This window comes from Megascapheus bottae, chromosome 6 (genome assembly GCF_031878675.1).
Source record: "Megascapheus bottae isolate mThoBot1 chromosome 6, mThoBot2.hap1, whole genome shotgun sequence".
Lineage (NCBI taxonomy): Eukaryota > Metazoa > Chordata > Mammalia > Rodentia > Geomyidae > Megascapheus > Megascapheus bottae.
In genome coordinates, this window is record NC_143514.1 from 9334836 (window position 1) to 9345103 (window position 10268).

General features: G+C 41.0%; 1 pseudogene; it reads left to right on the plus strand.

Annotated features, from left to right (window-relative positions):
• Nucleotides 1-8927: 8927 nt before the first annotated feature.
• On the plus strand, nucleotides 8928-9614 carry LOC150061361 (platelet-activating factor acetylhydrolase IB subunit alpha2-like; annotated as a pseudogene).
• The last annotated feature ends 654 nt before the right edge of the window (nucleotides 9615-10268 follow it).

A 10268-nucleotide genomic window follows, 5' to 3' on the forward strand; every position in this document is an offset into this window, starting at 1 on the left:
GTAATTATGACTTTAGTTAACTTGTAGGCCCAAGTAAAAAGTTAGAGCTTTTTAGCCCCCCTAAAAAGGAGCTTAAATTTTATTTATAGCTTCATGTTGTCAATTGAGGAATTGGGCTTAGAACAGAGGGTTACCATACAGAAAGATAGCATTATAGATATGTTCAGTGCCTCTTCAAAGTGATCAGTTGTCTTTCCTTTCCCCTTATCCACTTTATAAAAAATGTCACCTTATGGTTTGACCTGCCATTATTTCCACAGGACAATTAACTAGTAAATACAACCAGTTCATACATGCTATAATAACTACAACCAGAAAAAATACTAACAAATTCAACTCTTTAAAAAGAAAAAGTCTCAAACTGGCTAGGTATTAGTGGCTCATGTATGTAATCTTAGCTACATGGGCGTTTAAGATCCAAAGAACTACAGTTCAAAGTCAGCCTGGGTAGAACCCAGGAATAATAATAACAACAGTAAAAATCAGCCAAAATCAGAGTTGGCGACATGGCTGAAGTGTTAAAGTTCCAGCAAAGCAAGCAAGCAAGCAAGCCCAGCAAGTTTAAAGCCCTGAATTCAAACACTGGTACTGGCAAAACAGAAATCTCCAACTGTTTTTACCTAATTATAATCCCTATTTGGTTTTCTGCTGTCTCTTTCTACATTGCCAAGGTTCTCAGAGTGCAGATAAAATTTCATAGCATACAAAGGAAAATTAAAATAAATAGCAGCCATAGTAGGAATTAAGCTAGGGCAATACTTGGCAGAAAGGAGTTTGATATCTGTAGGATTCTGGGACCTTTTCTCCATGAAATAAAAAGTTATAAGGCAGGAAAAGTGGGGGCAAAGACAAAGTTGATTTGATAATAAGAGCCAGAAAAACTGAGAAAATGCATCTTAGCTATTGGTGAGTTGGTATTAACCCCTAACTGGACTTTTGACAGGGATAATGGCTTTATGCCATCCTAGGTCTCATCTATCCACTTGTCAGGCAAGTAGGGTGGGAAAATTCAGACTTCTTGGTGAAATAGAGTACGAAGTAGAGCCCCAAAATAGGTAGCCTGGTGCAGGCTCCTCAGATGCCTCTTGGAGAGTCTCAGATCCTCTGGCATCTCGTTGGGTCACTGACCCCTCACCCCAAGGTGACAGACACTTGTCCGTCCCCCGTGTGGTTCTGCTCTAGGGTTATGACTGATCCTGTTTTCCTCAGAGCTATTTTGCTGGCTTCCTATTGTCTTCCAGAAGAAGAAGGGGCATAATATCCACAAGGAGGATCTATCTGTTCCCTGGGGTCTCTGAGAGGAGGACAGGGTATCACTGTCTCTCCCTATCTGCCTAATCTTTCCCTTTTTGCTTCTCAAGTTCAGTGCCAACAGTCAGTCCTGTGTGAGCTGCTAGACTTGGGCCCCTCCCTCCCCCACACACTTGGCCCTTGTTTATTCCTATCAACTACATGCGCAGTAGGCATTGGCTGTGTGTGGTTCATCATCTCCTACCAGCACCTTGGGTGCTATGAATGGAGAACCCCAATGACACTGATCCTGATGACAATGGAAATCTAATGGAGAGGCAAATTGGACTCAGAAGAAATCCAAACTTCTGCTCTTCACAGCCTGTGTCATCAGCAGAGGTCAGGTGTTGGAGCGCATCTACCTCTTTTCTCAAAGGGAAACAGTGGCCTTGTAAGTTTTACCATTCAAAAGCTCTTTATCACTCCGCTCTCCAAAATTACAGTGCCGTCAGATCTGAACTGACCCTGAAAAGTTAGCTGCCTACACAAGTGAGATTTATCCACAAAAATCTTAAAATAATACAGGTCACATAGAAAATGAACACATGTTAGTCATTAGCATTATCACTGTTATTACTGTGAACCAGGTTTTCACACATTATTGAGTGGAATCAATGTGAGGCTAAGATCCAAAGTAAAACTGACTTCTTAACAGAACATAGCTGTGATTGCTTGTATGTGTCCATGGCAATCTTTATTTATTTTACTAGTATTATTACTATTTTTGACAATACAGGAGTTGAACTGAAGACTATGTTTGCAAGGCAAGCATGAAACTGCATGCATCCTTCTCTAGACCACCTGGCTTGAGGTATTTTTCAGATAGGGTCTTGTGCTTTTGCCTTCCCTAGGCTCAAAATAATCCATCAGGGATCCTCCTTTTTCCATTCAGAAACTGGGATTACAAAAGTATGTCACCATGCCTGACCCTCCAGGACAACCTTTAAAATTGGTTGAAACTCATACTTTTCTGTTACTTTATTGTTTTGGTTTGGATGCTTCTAGCCTTAGTTCCTGTGTGATTTCTCTGTGGCCAATATGGGAGAAAAAGATGACTAGAAATGTAAGAATTGCATGTTTCTATGAAATAGTAGTGAATGTTTTTAAGAGCATGAGGACATTCAGATATATTTAGAGAACCTATTTATCCTTCATCTACATCTTCCTAGAATTTGTCCTGTGAAATCAGAGGATTCACAAATAATACCGGAAGGGAGGAAAAAAGAGGAAAGAAAGTACCTTGAAGTGTGTATTCAATTCATGAACAAGCAATATCCAGGAAGGACAGTTACCATCTGGATTGCGAGTGCTAAAAATCTCCTCTCAAGGAGTGGGGCTGCTGGAAGGCACAGGGCTGTGGATGGCTGCTTGAATAAAACGTTATGCCATATTGCTTCTCTCTGGAGCAAGTGTTTTCCTTGGTTGGTATAGGCTTGCTGCCTGGAAGGCTGCTTTTTCTTTGTGAGCCTTTTTGAATGATAATGTCTTCACGTCTCATTAACCTGGGGTAGTTGTTTTGCTCTCAGAGCCCCAAGACTTTGCAGCAGGATGAACTGGGGCAGAGAAGCCTCGGGAAACACACCTGGGTCTCTGGGCAGTCATCTGTAGGCCATTGCCTCCAGGTGTTTGCCAGTGGGAACCCATTGAAAGTCAATGCAATTTAGAGCAATTTCTCTGGCAGCGGAAATTAACCTGCAGGAATCTGTCAGCAACAGGTATATTTTAGGGCAGTCTTACCAGCATCTTGCACTGTGGAGACAGGACCTTGACTATCAGGTGTAGTGCAGGGGCTGGATAATTGGAAGAGGCAGGAAATCAGTGCAGAGAAGATGGCCAAATTGCAGGTCTACATGGGTTGTCATAATTATTGGTTAACCCTCTCCTGACTGTTAAACAAAAACTATATGTACAGTTGAAGAAGCAGAAAAATTGTTACTAAAGGAAAAGGATTATCACTCACTAAGATTTTTTTTGAGGGTGTGATGGTTGAGATTTTCAGTGAGTTATTTTTGTTTTAGTGACATACTCAGAACAGACGATTGCAGGGAGCCTACAGTTCTTGAGGAAGGACGAAGTAGTGCATTTAAGTGCTTGAAAGCCTTAGAAGCAAACAGAATTTTACCAGGTGTTGGACCCTTTTATTTCTGTTGATAAGACACCTTGAGAGTGGTAGATGTGCCGGGGAAAAAATGGCCCCTTCTTTACTGTTCTTTCTTAGTACACCAGTGGCCCCTTCTCTAGAAGCCTCATCTCAGCATTTGAAATCCAGGCAACTGGCATACCTAAGGGCCTTGGGAGTTACCCCAGGCTGTGAGGCCTTTGCTGCGGTCACATCTCCTCCCTATATTTACTCTATATCATTAGTTCCATCTATCTCTATCACTAGTTATGCCCTTTGTTTTGCCCCTGGCCCTTTACCACTTTTCCCCTGCCCTTTGCCTTTGTCCCCTTTTCCTCCATCCTTTGCAAGCCCTGCATGCCTCTATCTTGTGCAGGCCAGGAAGAGAGAGAGAGAGAGAGAGAGAGAGAGAGAGAGAGAGAGAGAGAGAGAGAGAGAGAGAGAGAGAGAGAGAGAGAGAGAGAGAGAGAGAGAGAGAGAGAGAGAGAGAGAGAGAGAGAGAGAGAACAATAAACTCTTTGCCTGAACCATGTGGTGGTCTCTTTTGCCTGAACCTTATAGAGAGGGATATACAGACAGAAGAAAGAGCAGATGTGGTCTGAACTTTTCTCTCTTCTGGCCTTATACTTTCCTTCTGCCTCTCCCAGGCCTCAGATTATGATTGTTATGATTGTTTGAATTATTTTTTCTTAGGTACTTTACATAATCTCTATTGTTCTCATCATGTATGTTTGTTGGATTAAATGATTTTAAAACTAAACTAATCCCACACTGATCAAGTTTCTAGCTTTGGAAAAAAAGATTTTTCATCAAACCCCTTAATATGGATATAATGTCCATGATACTATGCAGCAGGCGGATTTGTGAGGTTTTTTGTCTAAATTTTTTTATATTCTTAAGAATGAAGATGAGATGGATATTTGTTGTAAGGTAGTTCAGGTGTGAGAAACAGAAGCCATATATATAATTTTTTACCAATCCTGGGACTTGGACTGAGGGCCTGGCCACTCTCCCTGAGCTTCCCTTTGCTCCAAACTAGCACTCTACCACTTGAGCCACAGCACTACTTCCAGCATTTTCTGTTTATGTGGTACTGAGGAATTGAAGCCAGGGCTTCATGCATGCTAGACACACATTCTCATTGAAAAGCCATATTTTGAGAGGTCAAATGGAGAGTCTTTATTGGAAAGCTAGTGTCTTCAGGTAGACTCCTGTCACAAAGCCAGCAGCCCTGCCAATACACTTAACACCGTCAGAAACCTAAGCCATGAGAGCAAGAGAGGAAAGAAAAAGCAGAAAAAAAAACCAATACCAACAAACCACATCTGCAATGGAAAGCCAAAGTGGGATACCAGGATAACCAGAGGAGAGCCAGGAGCCAGGAGACACAGAAGCAAAGGATCTGGCCTAATGGCACCTGAGTTGGTCTCAGCCTGAATAGGAAACTGATAAGTGGCAGGATGACAGGGAGCTGAGAGTTCAAGGCACAGGACTGACAGGTTCAGTAACCTATCATCAACATACCCATCCCTGCCACTAAGAATTCAGGCACACATCAGCTGGGAAGGGGGATTTCACCCTCCTTCCCCATGAAGACAAGATGGCACCACTCAGACCCAATTCCCTATCCACCATGTGGTCAACATGGCATGGGATTGGCCCAGCATCCCCACTTCATATTGACTATTGCCAGAGTGAAATGATGCCATAATGAATGGTTATTGAGAAGATAGTAAAACAGGAAAATTGATGTTTTCTGAGAATAGCAACAAAAAGTTGGACAAATTAACTTAGGTGGAGCACATCATAAGTTTTAAGGAATAGAGAAAAAATTGAGATGACATAGAATCATAATCTTAATCTTAGCCTTGTTAAAGAGTTCTTAGAACAGTAAAGAAAATGATACCTCAGAATTTTTATTGATTGATTATTCTTAATTCTATTTATATATGTCAAGGAAAACTTTTATTTGGAATGTCTGTGATGTTCAAGGATAATTAAAAGTCAACTTTGACACCTCAAAGTGTTCATGATAAAGCAATCATTTCAACAGTAGCCAGAAAAACAAAACTAAAAACATTGGATCCAGATACAGTAATAAAAAATGATGACAATGACAGGAAGGAAATAAGAAAACATTCCACACACATTGCTCTGGCTAATGAAACTGGAAAACCACAAACATTGTGAGATAACTGTGGCAACATTTACTTTTGCTCTTTAAAGTAAGGTTAAATATTGTGAGAAGCAGACTCACTTGCCCAAGATGAAAGGGTGGATTTGGAGAGAAGTATAGCAAAAATGAGATCTTAGTGGTTATGGAAGCTTGAGTGTTGGATGGACAGGCAGACCTTAGCCAATTAGAACAATTTATCCCTAGTGTGTGAGGTCCTTACCACTACTCTTCATTCACTGAGTGCATTCTCTCCAAGATGGTGCCTAAATTCACTTTCTATTGGGTAATTTGAATGCATGCACTTCCTAAGAGCAGTTGCACTTTATAAGCAGGTTTTGGGATGTTTTCACCTCCTTTTGGTCTTATGGCAGGAAGGCTCTTCTGGGTACATGTTTCCTAACATATACAGTTTCCACATATTTTTTCATCTTATTGTTTCTTCTTCCCCTTGTTAATCAACTCCTTTCCAATCCATCCTGGTTGTCTAGGATTTTCTAATGCATGCATTCTGCTATATCAAGTCACCATTCAAGTGAGCTATGGTAATATTCCACACGGGGCCAAATATCTTGTCTTGGAAATGAACTGTCACTGACTTTATTTCTAACAAACATGATGCTATATTTTAAAAAAATCAAATTGAATGTCTCAGTCTGGTATTTTCAAAGTGTGGTCCTTAAGTAAGTGAACCAGCCTACCTGGGTGGGGGTGGGGGGATCTTTGCAAGAATAATAGGACCTGGAGGAAGTTCTTGTGGAAGGGATTGTCTACTGCTCAACACACTCACTAGTCCAAAAGGGAGAATTATTGAGAGTTTCTTGAAACGAAGTTTCTTCTAGAGAAAAAAAAATCTGGAAAACACAGCTCTGAATTTCTCTCTGCTGGGTGCAAAAGGGTTGTTGGAATTAGCAAATGTGCCTGTTGAGCTTAAGCAGATTTCAGTGTGACAAATGTGCAAAGTTGGTGCGGAGCACCGTATGTTACCTGAGAATGTTAAAAACAACTGTCCCAGTGTGAGGAGTTCCACTTTTAAAATTCAGCTATCGACATCTTAATAGTAAGATCATAACCATCATTAATGTTAACATTAAATGTGGCTCTAAGTTTATGATTGTCTTGCATGATTCTCTTCATTTTTGTGACAGTTGCTGTCAGCGGACTGTCACTTTTAACAACTGATCATTCTCCATTGGACACAGGAGTATATTTGATGCAATTATAGTACAAAATTATAGTTATCTTTAAGATGTCATGCAGGAAGGTACCTCTTCATTTTATTTCTTCCATTTCAGTAGACCTTCCAGTTATTTTCTATTTGGCCTCTTATTTCAAGCTGGACACTGGTGGCTCATACCTATAATACTAGCTACTAAAGAGGCTGAGATCTGAGGATTGTGATTCAAATCCAGCACCAGCAAACAAACCAACCAACAAAAGTCAGAAGTGTCATTCAAGTGGTAGAGAATCAGCTTTGAGAAAGAAAGGTAAAAGTGTGAAACCCTGAGTTCAAGCCTCAGTACTCTCTCTCTCTCTCTCTCTCTCTCTCTCTCTCTCTCTCTCTCTCTCTCTCTCACACACACACACACACACACACACACACACACACACATTTTATCTGCTTATTTGTATGAAGGACTATTTTTCTCTTCTACTTCTATGTAAGACAAATATGTGTGATTTTTGTCTCTAAAGATTTTTTTTCAATTTTTGTGCACATGGATTTGAACTCAGACCATACAATTGCTAAATCTGGAGCCATGCCCTAGATTTGTCCTTCCTTTCTTCCTTCTTTCTTGCCTTTTATTGTCTTTCCGTTAGTATGTGGCTTTTTTGCCTGGAACTGGATTAAATAAAGGTCTGTATATTTACCCTTCCTTTATAACTCATATGACAAATGTGAACCATCATGCCAGGCTTATTAATTTGGGTAACTTGCTAACTTTTGCAAGGGCTAGTCTCTAATTGCAATCCTTTTTTTCCCTGAACTCCTAAATACTTGGGGATTGTAAGTGTGAGCTACCATGCTCAGCCTCTTGGTGTCTGAAATTTAAACAAGGCTTGGCTTAAAGTTACACTTATTGAAGGAATGAATGCATGTATCAATGCACTTATTTTTGTATTCATTTAGAATATATCCAGTGTTTCAGGTATGCAACAGCACTGAGCATGATAGGTACTCAAGACGTTCTCATACAGAGGTGTTTCTAGCTACCCAACCTGTAAAGGAAGTGTTCCACCAGTTCAAAGATTACAGATTAAAAGGATCCCACTTTCAGTTCCCCAGATATGCCTTCATCCATTGATCTATATAAACATTAATAAAGTCATTTAATCTGTAATTCTTATCCCAATGACTGTCCCTTTCATTACACTGGAGCTACATGTGCCCTGCTCCCCTCAGAAAACCTCATTTATATCCCTCTAACACCGCCTGATAATGTGGCTAAGTAGCCCAATCTATCACCTTCTCTATGAAGCTAGCAGCTCCCTTAGGGCACACAGAGGACTGCTTTGCTTTTGCTCCTCTGGTGTTTTAAGAGGCACCTGAAGGGCTGTTTTTGCTGGGCCTGTGAATTAACTAAAAGCAGGGAAAAAAAGGTGCTCCCCACCATTCAATATGTGCCTCCTGAATTCTGGTCTCTCCTTAAGTCACAGTGCAATCATCTTCAGGAAGAACAAGATTTTTCCATGAGACCCTTATGATATGGTCTAATGAAACAAACACCAGGAAAGCTGGTGGTTGAGGTGTGTTGGGGAGAGGGAGGTTAAAGGAAAGGTGGTAGACAAATGAAGAGAAGGGGGAAAATAAACAGCCATAATATTCTGTGTATATCTGATGAAATGAGGAAAATCGAGGAGATGGGTGGAATTGGAAGGATGAGGGTGGGGGGTGGTGGTGAAGAAAAGAGCGATTGTCAATTATGATGCATCAAACCCAGAAGCTTACATGTTGAATGCTAACCCAATTGTACAACTACTTAATGATAATAAAAATAGAGTTTTTTTAAAATAAGAAGCTGATAAAAGACAAACTGACTTTTAGACAGATAATAGTCATCTTATGCTATCCTGACAAAGGTAATACTAGCTGAGCACTGGTGGCTCAGACTTCCAGTCCTATCAACTCAAGAGGCTGAAATCGAGGATTGCTATTCAAAGCCAGCCTGGGCAGGAAAGTCTGTTAGACTCTTAGCTCCAAATAGCCACCAGAAAAACTGGAAATGGGCTGTTGCTGGTGCTGGGACCCAAGGAGGGATGCAGGACTGAGCAAATGACAGACACGCCACCTGCCGAAACAGCAGCCTCTTCCTGCCCCGCACGGACCCTCTCTTTGTGTGTAGAATGAACTAAGGAGACTCGAACCCAGCAGCTACCCCACATGCAGCAGAAGATATTCAAGGTGATGACAGATGGCTGTCTCAGCGCAGTAGATTTGTCCTAGACTGTAAAGACAAAGAGCCTGATGTCCTGTTTGTGGAAGAATCCGCGGTACAGTTAATGCAGCAGTAGGAGGCATGGTGAGAACTTTTTTCTCCACTTCATGCATATAATTTTGGAATTGGAGGACACACAGCAAGACACATTCAGTGGAGACTAAAGAACAGAGAACTGGAGAACATTAAACCTAAGGTCATTGTTGTCTGGGTAGGAACAAACAACCATGAAAATACTGCAGAAGAGGTAGCAGGTAGAATTGAAGCCATTGTACAACTTATCAACACCAGGCAGCCACAGGCTAAAATCATTGCATTGGGTTTATTACTTCGAGGTGAGAAGCCCAACCCTTTGAGGCAAAAGAATGCCAAGGTGAACCAACTTCTCAAGGTTTCACTGCCAAAGCTTGCTAACGTGTAGCTCCTGGATACAGATGGGGGCTTCGTTCACTAGGACGGTGACATCTCCTGCCACATGTTTGATTTTCTGCATCTCATAGGAGGGGGCGACACAAAAATCTGCAAGCCCCTTCATGAACTGATCATGCAATTGCTGGAGGAAACACCTGAGGAGAAACAAACCACTATTGCCTGACCAGCTCCTGTCAGTGGTCACATCCTCCCAGCTTCCTTAGATCAGTTATGTCACTGGCACTACAGAATCCTCTTTCTTAAGGCATTTTGCAATGTAGAATGTTCCCAGATGCTCACATCTAGTGTTTGAAAGGGAAGTGGGTTTTAAATTGGTCCTATATATAGAAGGTTTGTTGACACAGTAGAAAAATTAGCCATGGAAGACTGTTTAAATTCATTTCAAACCACAAAGGGACTTTTTAGTTGTATATGTGACACATTCATTGAATTTTTACTGTTCTATTCTTCCGAGGACATCATCAAGCCTAAGTTCTACACAATATGAAGATTCTTTTCTTGGCCTTTTTTCTATAGATTATGTCATCTGTAATCATTAGCATCACAACCACTTAGCTTTAAAGTACATGTCTTTTCCAGTTTTTAAGGTCTGTAATTTAGCCTTTTGTTTTTACTTTGTGTTGCTCATATGTATCCTCAGTATTTTCCTAACATATAGCATCAGATTAAACATGCTCATCCCTCAAATCTGGAAGAAGATATAATTTCCATTGCGGGGGGGGAGGGGGGAAGAAAAACTGGAAGTAGAGCTGTGGCTCAAAGAAGTGGAATATTAGCCTTGAGCAAAAAAGCTCGGGGACAATGCCCAAGTCATGAG